At 40.0% G+C, this 18032-nt stretch overlaps 2 long non-coding RNA genes across 2 annotated transcripts; both read left to right on the top strand.

Moving 5' to 3' along the window:
- The first annotated feature begins 2263 nt into the window (after positions 1 to 2263).
- Positions 2264 to 3002, top strand: LOC148126171 (uncharacterized). Its single transcript, XR_015742912.1, has 3 exons — positions 2264 to 2320; positions 2428 to 2544; positions 2926 to 3002. It is a non-coding gene; the product is annotated as an uncharacterized LOC148126171 (long non-coding RNA).
- A 117-nt stretch (positions 3003 to 3119) lies between these two features.
- Positions 3120 to 17473, top strand: LOC148126170 (uncharacterized). Its single transcript, XR_015742572.1, has 3 exons — positions 3120 to 3426; positions 16561 to 16611; positions 17407 to 17473. It is a non-coding gene; the product is annotated as an uncharacterized LOC148126170 (long non-coding RNA).
- Positions 17474 to 18032: the final 559 nt, after the last annotated feature.

The raw sequence follows: 18032 nt of genomic DNA, 5'->3' as shown, positions 1-18032 counted from the left end.
AGGCACGCACATGCGCAGTGAGGTAAGTTTGCCCGCAGTTCGCATGCCGGCACAAATGGCTCTGCGTGCCACCTGTGGCATGTGTGCCATAGGTTCGCCATCATGGGTGTAGGAGAAACAAACGTATACTTTAGATGAAGTACCAATTGCAAACCAGAAGAGTGGTACTGTATTTCTGTCCGTATTTGTGATACACCTGGTTGGCCACTAGGTGATACAGAGTGCTGGACAGTGGCCTTATGTGCTTTGATTTTCTCGTTGCTATCCCAATCTCAGATTTCAGAAGAGAGGAGACGGAGGGAATTTGCAATGAGAAGGACAAGCCAAGACAGCCTTCCTTCTCCTGCAGCAGGAGGAGTCACTTATAGTGACTGAGAACTACATAGCACCCTTATTTGTGGTCCTAAGAGGCCTCCTGGTCATTATTGTTGAAACTGTACAGTGTGGTTTCTTTCATTCAGATCAGCATTGTTAATATAGCAACAGCACTTAGAGTTATATACTGCTTCACAGTGCTTTAAAGCCATCTCTAAGCATATTGACCTCGATAATCTGGGTCCCCATTTTTACCGATCTCGGAAGGATGGAAGGCTGAGTCAACCTTGAGCAGGTGGGAATTGAACTGCTGGCGATGGGCAGAATTAGTCTGCAATACTGTATTCTAACAACTGCACCACCACGGTGCAATTATAAACTTTATAAATATCAACAAAATGTTAAAGAACAAAGAAACTCCGCAAATGCTCCCATTGACAAATAATGCAGTAATAAAATAACAACCCATCACATAGGTAATATGATTCTATACCCTTTGCATTATTGTCCTGCCACTGTGACTGGCCTTCCTCCCTCTCTCCAAATGTAAAGTACAATTCTTGGTTGCCATTATTATCCTTCTCCTACTTCAGAGGTGGTCCTATCTCTCTCAGGTTCTTATAACTGTAACTAATATCCTGAGCCTTACTCTTTTACATTTCTTTAGTTTGGGGGTTGAGAGGGTTGGCAAATTAGAAGTTGCTCAGTTATGCAAGAAGCCATGCTTGCTAGTTTTCGATTATCTTGCAGAGGAAGATTCTTTTTTTATTGCTTGCTGAAGCTCATCTTTGTTCTGCTCTCCTTGGTATATTTTGCCCTCTGTTGGAGGGAACTTCCTGATATTGCCATTGGCTTTCAACTTTTCCTACCGGAACAATAAGTACGCATGGATTTATTTTAGCTGTATTATGATACTGCGAAGAGGACATGGGATGTGATTTCCAGATATTCCATCACTTTCTTTTCAGACTCATTCTTTGCTCTACTCATCCTCCTCCAACTATAATGAACAAAGGCTCTATTTTTTATGACTGATTCACCTCACTTAAATCAAAGTCTTGAGTTGAGACCAGGTGAGACAAATTATTATTAAACTAAAATAGTGCTTCAAGGAAAGATGTGAATATCCCATTGCTTCCCATGATAGCAACGTAAAAAGATGTGAGTGAGTGATTCTCAAAAGATTGCTGCTGGGGGAAGGGGGATTTGAAGGCTGCAAAAAAAGTGTGTGTGTGTGTGTGTGTGTGTGTGAGAGAGAGAGAGAGAGAGAGAGAGGCGGGGGGGGAGTTAGAAACCCTTAAAATGTAGCCATTTAGCACAAAGAAGCAAAATTAATATGCTTACTAAACTAAAACTGAACTTCCTCTTAAGGCCAACTTCCCACACACCAAAGATGTTCTGAATACAGAGCAAAATAAATTCTCACTAACTTGGTACCTCCACTGTGGTGTTCATTTATTATTCAGCAATGAGGATTAACTGAGGTTGGCAATAATCTTCACAAGGGGAGTAAGCAGAAGTGCAACTGTTTATGGGAAAGAGAATGGCTACCTATGGAATAATGAAGAGCGTGATGTAGATCAGGAGGCCTGAGTCAGAGTGGACAGACTCACTCTGGGTTTCAGTGCTGAAGAAGATCATGTTGTATTGAGCTTCGGTATGGTCTAAACATATAGCTTTAATTAGAAGTTTGGAAGTAACTTAGAAACTCGGTGGCAAACCCTTGGAAGAACTGCAAGAAATTATTCTACATAGCAAAGCTGCATGGCTGTAGAAATTGTGCATTATTTGGACCTACTTATTTACAATCTTCTGCTTACGTAACAGATTTTGATACTGCAGCTTCTCATTGGCCTTGCCATGCCAACATTGTGGCAAAACTCCATTACTTTGAAGAGCAACATGGTTTGGGGGATTTTGAATGGTTCATTTTGAAAGGATGGTTAAGCAGCTCTGGTTACTGCAAACACTTTTGAAGAGTCAGCTTAGCCTATTTTGAATCAGGGTGAGTAACCTACAGCCAAACATCTGCCTGCATTCTCTTGCAAGTGTGCATTTTAGCTGGTTTGATCTGCTTCATGCAAACCACTTGCTTTTTTTTTTCTTTGATAGGGTTCACCACGGTTCAACTTACAGCAGAATGTGGCACATCCTTCCAGGACAGTCGCACGATCTCGGCCACATTGCCTGGTGATGTCAGCCCAGGTGCATCATTGACTAACCACAAAGGTATGGCGTGGCATGGCTCATCATCAACTGACACGGGCAAGCTTTCTCATGACGGAAAATTGTCTCCAAGTAGGTTGATCCTCTAGGTCCTACCACCCAATCTTTAACTTAATTTGCCCAGGAATGGTTGTCAAATTTAGACTCCTTTTGGCAATCCAAAAACTCCTGGATCTTGGTCTTTTTCAGTCACTTGGTTCTTTACATTTCAAGACAGTGTAGATACGAAAGCTGCAATGGAGCCTTAAAGTACTTTTAACTAAGTTCTAAAAGCCAGGATATAAAACCCCACCCCCACCCCCATTTCCCTAACCCTGATTCCAGAAGACAAGACTTTATTCTCCTAAATAAATAAAAATTAAGTACAACTTTTGTTTTTGATAGATAGCTGAGCCTCAAAGAGGGACATTTATATAGTTCTGAATACTGGAATACTGTGCAAAATTTGTCTTAGAATACTGGAAAGAAAGAACGAAAGAAAAGAAAGAAAGAAAGAAAGAAAGAAAGAAAGAAAGAAAGAAAGAAAGAAAGAAAGAGGAAGGCAGGCAGGCAGGCAAGAAAGAAAAGAAAGAAAGAAAGAAAGAAAGAAAGAAAGAAAGAAAGAAAGAAAGAAAGAAAGAAAGAAAGAAAGAAAGAGGAAGGCAGGCAGGCAGGCAGGCAAGAAAGAAAAGAAAAGAAAGAAAGAAAGAAAGAAAGAAAGAAAGAAAGAAAGAAAGAAAGAAGTAAAGAATGTTTTTGAAAGAGGAATCCATCACATAGCAAGAGACCCAGATGGAAAGCAGAGATGAAACATAGCTCCATGACAAAAATAAATGAACAATAGTTACTGCAAATGTACATTTCTACTAATGGCCAAGGCCTCACTTGGAAGTAGTCCATATCTGGGTAAGTTACTGATGGTTTTAAAGAAAGTTTGGAACAGTAAAAATTATGCTATGTGTATATATGTATACAAGGCGGGAAGTGTGATGTGTGAAAGTATGATGATGATTATTCATGTCAAGAGTAATCATAGTAAAAGGATTGCCTGTCACTGAACAGAATTATTAAATTTCATATGGGGAAATCAGACTGTGAAATCAATCAGACTGTGAACATAGCTAAACAATAGCCTTAGATCAGTTTAATAGTGATTCATCTAGGGCTGGTCTGGGAGCTATAGTTTTCTGAAAGTTACTAGGGAACTCTTTATAAGGAATGCTAAGGCATCATTAAACAGTTATCTTTACATTACTTTAAAGTTAGCTTCACTGTCCGTTATTTTATTTTTCTGTTTTTTAAAAAACAATCATATCAATGTTTTCATTCACTGTTTTTAAGTTTGTCGGCTTTATTGTGGTGTTTTTAATTAAAGGCTGCTTTTTTCTGTTCTTTTGTAAACTGAATCGACTCTTCTACAGAACAGAAGCACAGTAATTAAATAAAGAAGCTTGATAAGAACAAACTCGTGTTTAGGTTGTCAAATATGTTAAAAGAAGTTGCTACTGGCTCTTCAGCTATGCAGCCCACAAATCTGAAATCTTGTTTTGTCATAATTTGGGGTCTTTTCTAGGACAGACCTTAATAGCATTGCTTAGAGCTAAGTAACAACATAAAGCTCTCAAAAATGTCTATTCTATTTCACTTACCTACCGTATTTGGTGCAGTGGTTAAGTTGCTGGGCTAGGAAGTAGGAGATTGTGAGTTTTAGTCAGGCCTTAGGCATAGAAACTGACTGGGTGACTTTGGGCCTGTCAATCTCTCTCAGCTCAACCTACCTCACAGGGTTATTGTTTTTGGGGAACTAGAAGGAGGAAGGAGTATTAGGTATGTTTGCTGCCTTGAGCTACTTATAAAAATTATAAAGGCAGGATAAAAAATATAATAATAATAACCTGCTTTATCTATGCAGTTAGGTTAGTAAGATGGCATACAACAAAAATCTGAGGAACCAGAAGACAAACTATGCAGGCCACAATGATGTCACTTGTGATGACATCAGAATCCAAATGACATAACACATTTTCTCCTTTGGATATCTGTGGTGTGCCTCTTTTTCCCAGTACATCCTACTACTCTGGCTTACCTTTCATAAGGAAGCATTTGGCCATATGTCCAAACTATGTATTGCATTATAGCTGCCTTACAGTTTTCATTTATTGAGAATGCTGAAGCTTATATGATGCCCAGAGGTATTATTATAAAGGGAGTCCCTGTCAGAATCTGGCAGTTTCTCACATAGCATGCCAACTTCCTATTTCTTTATTTTACTTAAAAGAATCTTTGAAAAAAATCAAATGGAATCGGATGAGATAGGGAGATGCATCAAAAGAAACAGATTTCAGATCCTGAAAGCAAGGGGGGAAAAGATACACACACACACACACACACACACACACACACACACACACACACACACTTTACTTAGACTTGTTTCTATTGTAGCAATACAGATTTCTAATTGGATACTGTGGGTACCTAAAGGTTTATTCTGCTACTTGGAAAAAAAAAAGACTCTCTCTGGATTTCAGGCATTTAATGTTCGGTATACATAAATTGCTAGGATTGTGTGCCTGTACGAAGGAATCTGTAAAGTCACTGACTATTTGAAGAGTGTGAACCTCAATAATTGAGAGTTCAATGTTGGCCAATTCTGAAGTTGCCACATTACTGACAAATATCAAATGGCTTAAGGGGCAACTGGTAACCGCTTCATGAAAACCTTGTACTCTCTGTCAGTGTATGCCCAAAGCCTTGGCTGACTTATTCCACTTTTCTGAACACAGGCAGAAAGCAGATTACTTATGTATTTCTTACATGGTACTATGACATCAACAGTGAGGCATCTCAATGACGCTGCTTGCCTTTATTGCACAGGGCAGCAAAAATAAATCCATTCACTTGTAAATGAAAATGCAGAATCATTGAGAAGCTGTTGATGGAAAGCCCGATCCAAGGTTATCTGGGCATAGTCCAATATCTGCCCTATTGCTGTATTTTGTGGAAGTATTTCAAGCATGACTCATCTGATGCAATTAGAGAGATCAAGCTCTCCTTGCAAGGAGCGCATATCTTATGTAATATCAATATCAATATCAATACCAATAGCGCTTAGACTTATATACCACCTCACAGTGCTTTACAGCCCTCTCTATGCGGTTTACAGTGTCAGCATATTGTCCCCAACAATCTGGGTCCTCATTTTACTGACCTTGGAAGGATGGAAGGATAAGTCAACTGTGAGCCGGTCAGGATTGAACTGCTGGCAGTGAGCAAAGTTAGCCTGCAATACTGTTGAAAAGTTATATTGATGATTCTGATAGAAGAAGAGGAAGAGGAAGAGGAAGAGGAAGAAGAAGATGAAGAGGAGGAGGAAGAAGAAGAAGGAGGAGGAGGAGGAGGAGGAGGAAAAAGAAAAATAAGTTTTTCCTTGTTTCTCCAGAACTTTTCATCTCTTTCTGTATGTTCCTTCCTCCTTTCTAGACCTTCACTCACAGCATGTTTACGCAGAAGCTAGTCAGATGGAGTAAAATATTTAATAAAAATATTTTGTATGGAAACATCTAACTCAGTATAAAACATTTCCAATGCCATGATTATGTTTTAAATGACATCTGAAAGAAGCCAAGGGCTATCATAAAATAAAGTTTAGAACCAATCAAATCCAAACCCAATTACCCAAGGAAATTTCTAATAAAACGTTTTGTTACCAAACAGAAAAAATAAATAAATTGTGAAAGCTTAACTCAGAGGCCTCTAGCAGATCAGTCGGAAGGGAAAGTGGCCTTTTCTTGGTGATGAACTAGCAAAGAGGCAAATGAAAAAGTGTTCCTCTGAAACAATTTTCAGAGCAAGGTAGGTAGGAATGTTTTTAGCATTTTTGTGTTTCTGACTGAAAAAATAATCTACCTTATATTTTATACTGTTCAATAGTCATTGGCCTATTACCTTAATTATACTATAATATATTACTATAATTTGAACAGTAAAGAATATTACCATACTGTAAGATATCACCAAATATCTACCCTGGTAATATATATATTTTCTTTCCTTCCAAGCTTGGAAATTCCTTCCTAAGTTTGGGTCAACTTATTTTCCAAAGCACAGAGGGCAGGACAAGAAACAATGGATGGAAACTAATCAAGGGGAGAAGCAACCTGGAATTAAGGAGAAATTTCCTAATAGTGAGGACAATTAACCAGTAGAACAGCTTGTAGATGCTTCATCACTGGAGATTTTTAAGAAAGGACTGAACAACCATGTATTTGAAATGGTATAGGATCTCCTGTTTGAGCAAGGGGTTGGACTAGAAAACTTCCCTTCCAGCTCTATTCTATTTTATTCTAAGTTCTTTTAGATTATATTTGTATTTTTTCTTTTTTTTAAAGATTGCCTTGTTACTATAAATAAAATACTTTTAAAAAATGTCTGTGTTCCTGTCTGAAAATGAAGTGGTGTATATCTTCAGCAAATAGAAGCTTGTAGAAGAAGGTGATAGATTGGATAAAGAGTGGTGCAACTTATGAGAGAGGAGAAAGAATCATCAGATTGAATAAAACTGATAGAGGGGGCTATTGTCCATAACAAAGAGTATCAAACAAAGGAATCCACACTGTAGAAGAGAGTAATAACCAGAAAGAAGAGCTATAGGATAGCTTTAAAAATATTTTTTTTCTAAGTTGGAGATCAAAAATCCCAAGAACTTCATATAAAGATTTGTCCAATAGTAACGAGGGTATTAAATCATTTATTAGAAAATTTAAAAGAAAATGGACTATAAAGTTCATCTCTTTTGTTGCACAAGATGTGGGAAATAAGCAAGGTGAATATGATTTCTCAGTACAAAAAACCCCCCCGCAGCTAAGCAGCATATAAATATAAATGTAAATGTAAACAACAATAACAATAATGTGAATCACCTCACTGTTATCAGGTCAGTTCCAATTCCTCATTCATGAAACACTTGATAGTTCTTTAGTTTGAGGATCCCTTATGTAAGAAGGCAACCATGTAGCCATAGGTCTGCTTCTGATCCATGAAATCTATGTACTGAATGGAAGTTTAGCGGTGTTGATGTTTTAATGTTTTAGTGGTGTTAATGTGGTGTTAAAGTGCTACAGCCCACTGTAACAATACTGCCAAAAAGGCATTAAGAGTTAACCTAATCCCGTGTAGCTTTTTCTCTGGTAATATTGTACTACTAACTAGAGCATATAAAACATTTACTTGACCAATTCTTGAATACAGCTCATCTGTCTGGAACCCGCATTGCATATCTGACATCAATACAATCAAAAGAGTCCAGATATATTTCACAAGAAGAGTCCTCCACTCTACTCATTGCAGAATACCTTATGCCACCAGACTTGAAATTTTAGGCTTAGACAATTTAGAACTACGCTGCCTGCAATCTGACCTAAGCATAGTACATAAAATTATATATTGCAATGTCCTACCTGTCAATGATTACTTCAGCTTCAACCATAACAATACAAGAGCAACAACAGATACAAACTCAAGGTAAACTGCACCAAACTTGATTGCAGGAAATATGAATTCAGCAACAGAGTGGTCAATGCCTGGAATGCACTACCTGATTCTGTGGTTTCTTCCCCAAACCCCAAAGGGTGAGATTCAAAAATCCCAGCAACTGGTTTGCTGCCTGGTTGCTGGGTGAACGTGGTCATGGTAGGCGTGACCTACCAGAACTTCCTGTTTCCAGTTTCGAGTGGGTCTCCAGAACCCGGGGGGGGGGGGCATTTTCATTCTCCCAAGGGTGCAGAGGGTTCCCCGGGGAAAACAGCCTCCCCTGGACTCTGGCTTCCGGTGGGCCTCCAGAGTCCGGGGGAGGCTGTTTTCCCAGAGGCCCAGGGGAAGCCTCTGCACCCTTGGGAGGATAAAAATGTTTTTGAATTTCCAGAACTTCTGGGAGGGCCATTTTTTGCCTCCCCCGGGCCTCTGGAGGGCAAAAACAGTCTCTCCCTGGCTCTGGAGACTCTCAGGAATCCGGAAACAGGCCTGTTTCCAGACTTCCAGAAGGCCCATTTTCCCCCCTCCCAGTTTTCATGCAGACCCTGCACTTACCTGCACCATGTGGAGACTCCTGGGAGGAGCAGGGCAGGGTGGGCGAGGCCAGCTAGGCAGGTTGAAATACTGGTTTGGCGAACCAGATATAACTTTAACATTCGGTTCACCTGAACCGGTCCCTGCCTTAGGCTGTCTACTGTTAACCTCGCCCCATTCCTAAGAGGTTTGTAAGGGGCATGCATAAGCGCACCAACGTGCCTACTGTCCCTGTCCTAATGTTCCCTTTTATTTATACCCATTTCATGTTAATGCTTATATGTGTTATCTAATACATGTTCCACAAAAAAACAAACAAGCAAACAAACAAGTAAAGGTTTGTTTCAGTGTGAGTAGAACCGTTTGATTCCTGGGAGCCCTGATGCAGAGCTGTTCAAGCCCTTTTCTCGCATTCTTACACATCTAATAGAGTCACCTCTGAATCTTCTCACTTACATAAGGTTGAGAACATTTGAACATAGCTAATGGACTGTCCGTCTTACATGCCTTATTCAAGCACAACACATGAATAGTTTTGTCTTTCCAAAATACCTTGTTAAAAGGGGAAAGTAAACAGCACAAAACATTGCTATGGGGACAAAAGAGAGAGAGAAGAGAGAGATAGACACACACACACACACAAACACACATCCAATTAAAGCATTCTACACACTAAAATGCTATCTAGATGATTTACAATAATAATGCAATGTACTGGAGTCCTCAGACTGTGGTAACAGAGAAGCTATGCAGTTGCATTGCCCTGGAGACAGAGGAACAGAGTAACAAAAGAATAAATTAGCCATGCTGTCACATTAAAATAAATTTTCAAATGTAATTTGGGTAACTAGATTAATGTGAATTAATTTAGAGATGCTGAAACGTAGCACAATTACATACAAAATAGTACCCAATATATAAACAACTATTATGATTGGAAAATATAAGGCTTATCTGAAGAAAAGATCTAGATTTTGAGATTCATTTGTTTAAATAAAATTACAATGGAAATTAAAAAATTGTTTGGAGATATTTAGGTGTGTTTGTATATGTGTGTATATATGTGTGTGTGTGTGTGTGTGCATGTATGATATATATATATATATGTTTTCTGAGGTTCTCGCGGGTATTTGTATGTGGATCTTTGGTTGTTCGGGTTTTCTCCCGCGTAAGATTCGAAGTATCTAGGCAACGTTTCGATGAAGTCTCATTCATCATCTTCAGGCTTCTGTCTCCGGCTCTGTGCTTCTCAGAGTAATGGAGATTGCAGCTGCTTCCTCCTTTTAACTGCCAGTGGGGGTGGGACTTGATTGGGTGGGGGCTTGGCTGTGTTCTGATTGGGTGGGGGTGTGTTCTCATTGGTAGGGGGTTTGGCTGTGTTCTGATTGGTTGGGGGTTAGCCGTGTTCTGATTGGTTGGAGGCGTGTTCTGTTCAGGTGGGGGGCTTGGTTGTGCTCAGGTTAGTCTTAGTTGCTGGGGGATTTGAGCTGGAGAGTTGTGATCTTGCTGTTTGGCTTCTAGTTCGTGGTCCTGCTGCATCTTCATAGTGGGTGTCGGTTTGCTTCATGTATGGCTCAGAGGGGTTTGAAGTGGGTAGTGATGCAGCTGCAGTGCAGCTTCTGGTCCATGGTCGTTTCTCATTTTCTGAATGGGTGGGAGTCTGTTTTCTACATGGAAGTGTGGTGGTGGCATCTTGTGTGGCTCTCATGTTAGGTACTCGTCTGTTCATGAGGGCGGGTTTCCAAATGGCTGGAAGGCGGGAGGTGTCATCTCGTTTGTTCATGCTGTGTGGGCGTTTTCCTATCTCTATGGCTTCTCTGATTATTCTGCTGTTGAAGTGTTCGGTTTTGGCGATAGTTCTGGTATTTTTAAAATCAATTTCATGTCCTGTGGCTTTGAGGTGTTGGACCAGGGAAGAGGTCGTTTCTTCTTTTTTGATTGAGTTCTTATGTTCTTCAATGCGTGCACTTATTCTTCTGTTAGTTTGTCCAATGTATGTGGTAGGGCAGGCAGTGCAGGGGATTTCGTATACTCCTTGGTTTTCTAATTCGATTTTGTCTTTGGGGTTTCTTAGGATGGTGGATATTTTTCTGTTTGTGCAGAATGCTGTTTTGATGTTGTGTTTTTGGAGGATCTTGCTAATTTTGTCTGTAGTGCCTTTTATATATGGGAGGAGGGCTTTGCCGTTTTCTTGTTCTCTGTCTTGGATTTTGGTTGGGGTTTCTTTTTGGATTAGGTGGGTAATCTTCTTTCTTTGGAATCCATTGGCTGTAAGTACGTTGGTGAGAGTGTGTAGTTCGGTTTTTTGGTGTTGTTCATCGGCTAAGCATTTTGTTCTGGAGATGAGTGTCTTGGCTACGGAATTGATCTGTGCTGGGTGGTGGTGTGAGAGTGCATGTAGATAGCGGTTAGTATGTGTTTTCTTCTGGTAGATGGTGTGTCCTAGGGAGCCATTGGATCTTTTGTATACCAAGACATCTAGGAAGGGAAGTTGATTGTTGGCTTCTGTTTCCATGGTGAATTGTATTTTGGGGTGTAGGCTGTTGAGGTATGTGAGGAAGTTGTTCAGTTTTTCTTTCCCGTGTGGCCAGATTATGAAGGTGTCATCTACGTATCTGAGCCAGAGTTTGGGTTTGTGGTCGTATTTTTCTAGAGCTTGTGTTTCAAAGTGTTCCATGTAGAGGTTTGCGATGACAGGTGAGAGGGGTGATCCCATGGGTGCTCCTTCTATTTGTTTGTATTTTTGTCCATTGTAGGTGAAGTAAGTATTGGATAGGCAGTGGTTGGTTAGATCTAGGATGTGCTTGGGTGGGTTGTATTTGTTTTGGATGGCTGTCAAGGCTTCTTTTATTGGCACTTGGGTGAAGAGGGATATGACATCGAAGCTTACTAGTAGGTCGCTAGGTTGTAAGTTTTGTTTCTTTATGATCTCGATGAACTGGAATGAGTTTCTTACGTGTGAGTTGATGGATTCTGCATAGGGTTGTAGTTGTTTGGCAAGAAATTTGGCCAGGTTTTGTAGAGGTGAGCCTATGGAGCTGACTATTGGTCTGAGTGGGGTTCCTTCTTTGTGTATTTTGGGGAGACCATAAAGCTTGGGGCATCTGGATGATTTTTCTCTGGGTATGATTCCTTGCTGGATTTCTTCACTGATGGGGGAGGCTTTTATTTTGGATTTGGTAGTTTTTTCTAGGTAGGTGGTGAGGTCTGTCTTTAGGGGTTTGTATGTGGGGTCTTGGAGTAGGTTGGTTAACTTGGTTTGGTAGTCAGATGTGTTCATTACCACTGTCGCGTTGCCCTTGTCTGCTGGTAGGATTATTATGCTGGTGTCTTCTTTCAGGTTAAGTAGTGCAGTTTGTTCTTCTTTGGATAAGTTGCTTTTGGGTGGTTTGCTAGTGCACAGGATGTTGGTGATTTTGAGTCTGATTTTGTTAGCATCATCAGGGTTGGTTTTGGTCAGGCTGGTTTCAACTCCGCATATGATGGTTTCTGTGGGGATGTGTTTGGGAGTGACAGCAAAGTTGAATCCTTTTGAAAGGATCTTGGTTTCAGCTTCAGTGAGGATCTTGTCTGAGATGTTGTGCACTGTTTGTTTCTTGTGTGGCTGTGGGGGGGGAGGAGTTGGTTTCTGGCGTTGTTGTAGTTTCCTGAGTTTGTTGGTGTGTGTGTCTGTCTTGAGGATGGTCTGTGTTTCGGCTCTCCAGACAGCGAGTTGTTTGGATTTGTCCCAAAGTAGAGGGTGAATCTTGTTGCTGAGTCTGAGGTGGAGTGTGAGGAGATCTTTGTTGATTTGGTCTAGGAGAAACCTTTTTGTGTGAAGTTCATTTCTAATTAGGGCCAGTTCTGTTCTTTTAAGGATGCGTTTGGTGGCTGCTGTGTTGGTGTGGAATTTCAATTGGAAGCTTGTGGGAATTAAATTTTGATCTCGGCAGTTGCATAGGAATGCAAGGTCACATAAAATGGAGGCTCTTTGGACTTCAAGTTTTTCATAAGTCCTGGTCAGATGGTGGGTTTCCTCCCCGTAGAGGTGCAATATTTGTTTTCTGAGGTTCTCGCGGGTATTTGTATGTGGATCTTTGGTTGTTCGGGTTTTCTCCCGCGTAAGATTCGAAGTATCTAGGCAACGTTTCGATGAAGTCTCATTCATCATCTTCAGGCTTCTGTCTCCGGCTCTGTGCTTCTCAGAGTAATGGAGATTGCAGCTGCAGATCTAACCAACCACTGCCTATCCAATACTTACTTCACCTACAATGGACAAAAATACAAACAAATAGAAGGAGCACCCATGGGATCACCCCTCTCACCTGTCATCGCAAACCTCTACATGGAACACTTTGAAACACAAGCTCTAGAAAAATACGACCACAAACCCAAACTCTGGCTCGGATACGTAGATGACACCTTCATAATCTGGCCACACGGGAAAGAAAAACTGAACAACTTCCTCACATACCTCAACAGCCTACACCCCAAAATACAATTCACCATGGAAACAGAAGCCAACAATCAACTTCCCTTCCTAGATGTCTTGGTATACAAAAGATCCAATGGCTCCCTAGGACACACCATCTACCAGAAGAAAACACATAGTAACCGCTATCTACATGCACTCTCACACCACCACCCAGCACAGATCAATTCCGTAGCCAAGACACTCATCTCCAGAACAAAATGCTTAGCCGATGAACAACACCAAAAAACCGAACTACACACTCTCACCAACGTACTTACAGCCAATGGATTCCAAAGAAAGAAGATTACCCACCTAATCCAAAAAGAAACCCCAACCAAAATCCAAGACAGAGAACAAGAAAACGGCAAAGCCCTCCTTCCATATATAAAAGGCACTACAGACAAAATTAGCAAGATCCTCCAAAAACACAACATCAAAACAGCATTCTGCACAAACAGAAAAATATCCACCATCCTAAGAAACCCCAAAGACAAAATCGAATTAGAAAACCAAGGAGTATACGAAATCCCCTGCACTGCCTGCCCTACCACATACATTGGACAAACTAACAGAAGAATAAGTGCACGCATTGAAGAACATAAGAACTCAATCAAAAAGAAGAAACGACCTCTTCCCTGGTCCAACACCTCAAAGCCACAGGACATGAAATTGATTTTAAAAATACCAGAACTATCGCCAAAACCGAACACTTCAACAGCAGAATAATCAGAGAAGCCATAGAGATAAAAAACGCCCACACAGCATGAACAAACGAGATGACACCTCCCGCCTTCCAGCCATTTGGAAACCCGCCCTCATGAACAGACGAGTACCTAACATGAAGAAGGACACCGGACCCACACCCATGAGAGCCACACAAGATGCCACCACCACACTTCCATGTAGAAAACAGACTCCCACCCATTCAGAAAATGAGAAACGACCATGGACCAGAAGCTGCACTGCAGCTGCATCACTACCCACTTCAAACCCCTCTGAGCCATACATGAAGCAAACCGACACCCACTATGAAGATGCAGCAGGACCACGAACTAGAAGCCAAACAGCAAGATCACAACTCTCCAGCTCAAATCCCCCAGCAACTAAGACTAACCTGAGCACAACCAAGCCCCCACCTGAACAGAACACGCCTCCAACCAATCAGAACACGGCTAACCCCCAACCAATCAGAACACAGCCAAACCCCCTACCAATGAGAACACACCCCACCCAATCAGAACACAGCCAAGCCCCCACCCAATCAAGTCCCACCCCACTGGCAGTTAAAAGGAGGAAGCAGCTGCAATCTCCATTACTCTGAGAAGCACAGAGCCGGAGACAGAAGCCTGAAGATGATGAATGAGACTTCATCAAACGTTGCCTAGATACTTCGAATCTTACGCGGGAGAAAACCCGAACAACAAAGATCCATATATATATATATATATATATATATATATATATATATATATATATATATATATATATATATATATATATATAATGTTTCTTAAGATTTTGTAGGGTACTTACATGTATGGTATTTAGCTTTGTTCGGGTATTTTCCCACATCATTAAAGTTGTGCTTTTAAAGTTGTAGCAACATTTCGGCAGAATCTTATCTGCCATCATCAGGCTTCTGTTGAACGAACACAATACAGTCAGACGAACACAATACAGAAGCCTGATGATGGCAGATGAGATTCTGCCGAAACGTTGCTACAGCTTTAAAAGCACAACTACTATGACGTGGGAAAATACCCGAACAAAGCTGAATACCATGCATGTAAGTACCCGCGAAAACTTAAGAAAACACACATACACACACACACACACGTATGCATGTATGTATGTGTATGTGTATGTATATGTATATGTATATCTACAGTGTATGTAGAGAGAAAAAGTTTCTAAACAAAGCTGGTCTTTGGGGGACTTAATTGTTATGAAAGATATTCTATAAAGGATACTAATAACAAAGTGAATAAACTCTGTATAATCAGTATTTGAAAAATTTCTAAAATTTATTTAATTGTCTTTAATTTTTTAAAAAAGCATTAAAAAGTTTTCCATATTGCTTATGTCCAAGATCTTTTCCACCTATCAAACTTCCAATAGGATTGTGATCAAAGACAGATTTAGTCAAATAATACATAAAGAAACAGAAACAAAATTTCAGCATTTATTTATTTTAACAATTCTCTTTCTTTTCATGATACTAAATTAAATTGAAAGTGTTGTTATCCTCTTGCTGTTAGCCTCATGCAAGCCCAAACATGGCTGTCCAGATGTTGCCACCTATTGAGGCCTATTTTTTTAAAAAAAAATTTAAGATATTCTTAGGCCAGCCAGGTAGATGAGTCAAAGCAACTTCTAGGAATAGAATATGGGAAATAGTGAGGAAATCAACAGACTGCATGAAAGAAATCAGCCCTAGAGCTCCTGTCATTCGACAAATCATACTAACTCATCATAAGAGTTACTTGTATTTGAAGGCATCAAGATGTTCTATGATTGCAAACATCAGGTCATTTTTCCCCCTCAGTATCTTTTGGCACATTGGTGGCAGATTTGGAGTGATTTTGAATCAAGAACAGAGCACTTGGGGTGAGTTAAAAATGATAGAAAATAGCCCTTATCTTTCTTAGGTTCAGGAGTTCTGTTGAGCATGTGTGCTGTTAAGTTTTAACATAGCAACAACCAGCAGCACCTACAATTGGAAAGTGGTAAGTTAGATTCAGCTTTGCTACTGTTGTTGCTGTTGTTTTTTAACCACTATTTTAGATCGGGCTTTTATTCAAAAGAACCATCCAGTAATAAAAACTTAAAATATTTTAGTGGTTCATCTGAGAGAGATGGGCAGTTGAGAAATAGAAATATGTATATAATAATAAATCTTATATCAACTACCCACAGTAGATCCCAACATATATTAACATCCTCACTCCGAACATTCTACATATTTTTCTACTACCTATAAGAGAAACACTGAGTTTTCTGAGAAAAAGTGAAATTGAACAATGTACACTGTGAATACATGTAGCCAGTTAACATGTGTCGATAGCTAGTGCATTATGTTTATTCAAAATGTTCCAGGTGCAAAGGAAAAAAAAAAGAAAGGTTCAATTAATTGCTTGTCTTTTAAAAAATTCTAAGGACTCAGCCTTAGAGATTCATGTTTATTTAGAAAACCATATTGAATAACTTACTTAACAGATAACACTCGAGAAAGGATAAGATAAAACCCTGGCACTATATTTATATTTTGCTCTGCAGATATATCTAATCTGCTGAGGAATGAGAAATATTGTTAAAATGTGTGTTGTTGAAAATTGCATTGGCATCATATTTAAAAACTTGTCCTTTAGTAACCAGGCCAACTTTTCCAGAAGGGTACAGTAGTGTGTGTAAACACACACACACACACAGAAACAGACACAGACACACATACCGCAGAAATTGTTTATCTCTTATAATACAGATGGTATAGATAATAGGCTTTCATCTATTATATTTATCAGGTGTCTTATCTCCTCAGAGCAATCAAAAGGATGTATTCAGAAAATATTAAGGTAAGGATGCCTGCTTCCTTTGATATGCACACCAGGGGCCCAATCCTGTTCCCACTGAACACACTGGTGGTTTTTTTTATTTCAGTAGAAGCAATATTGGAGCTATGAATAGATTCCATTAAAGTTAATTAGACAACAGTGAAATTCCAATTATCCTCATCAAATGAAGAGTACCAAAAGGTTTTACTTATGAAAGTTAACAAGTTATCTCACTAGGAATCTCAAGGCATCACAATGCTATAAATTAGGACTCTAATTTAAACATATAGAGGATTATTTGAGTAATAAAATTGTGTCATTAGATGAAGATCACTATTTAGCATTGGAGAAAAGAATAGTCATGTATATATATGCCAAATGGTACGGTGAGAACTGTTTTTGCCTTTTGACCAATAGCCCTAAAAGCTGTCCACCTGGAATATACCAAATGGACAGATTTCTTGAAAGCAAATAAATGAAAAAACAAAACAACCCTCACTACTTTCTGATATATAAATCTGAGATAGCTAATGTTGGAAAAATTGGCTGTTGGACGGAGTAAAAGAAATTTTTTCTACTTTAGTGGTTTGTGAGGAAATGTACTTGTGATATGTGATGGTCATTTAATCATAACAGATCCAAGTCAGTATATCTATGAACTTCATCTAATGCATTAGGAGGATACCAGGTAGAATACAAGGAATTGCTTTTATTGAGAAAGGAAATCAAAATGTATTGTATAACTTGAAATGCATTCATCTTGATTATAGCTTTGTCTCCAACAGCTCTGATTAACTTTTTTTTTTTTTTTTGCAGGTGTACTGCATCAAATGATTTTACACCGCAAATATGTGCCAAATAACTGCTATGAGGATATTTCCAACAGAAGTGCTACCAAATCATTGTAGAAGATTTTAATAATCCTAAAGGTGTAGTGATTAAGACAGCAGGCTAGAAAATATGAAACTGTGAGTCATGGCCCTGCCTTAGGTACAAACTAGCTAGGGCAGTGATGGCGAACTTTTTTTGTAGTGTGCTGAAAGCACGCATGGTTGCGCCGGCACCCACAATGCAATGTGCCCCTCCTCCTGCGCATGTGCATGCAGCACCCCCCCTCCCTGTCCCCTTATCTGCACTGTGCATGCACAAGCCTCCCAGCTGATTTTCGGCCCATTTGAGGCCATTTTCACCCTCCTGGAGGCTCGAGAGAAGCTTCTGCAGCCTTGGGAGGCTGAAAAATGGGCCTTCCAGAAATACCAGAAGTGCCCATTTTCAGCCTCAGGAGGTCCTCTGAAGCTCGGGGGAGGCCATTTTCGCCCTCCTGTGGACTCAAGGGAAGCCTCTGGAGCCTCTGGAAGCTGAAAATGGGCCCGGTATTTCCATAAGGCCCGTTTTTCGGTCTCCCAGGGCTGCAGAGGCTTCCCTTGAGCCTCTGGGAGAGC

Source organism: Pseudonaja textilis, chromosome 3 (assembly GCF_049901715.1).
Source record: "Pseudonaja textilis isolate UNSWEBS1 chromosome 3, rPseTex1.2, whole genome shotgun sequence".
NCBI lineage: Eukaryota > Metazoa > Chordata > Lepidosauria > Squamata > Elapidae > Pseudonaja > Pseudonaja textilis.
This window is presented reverse-complemented; position numbering and strand designations above follow the sequence as displayed.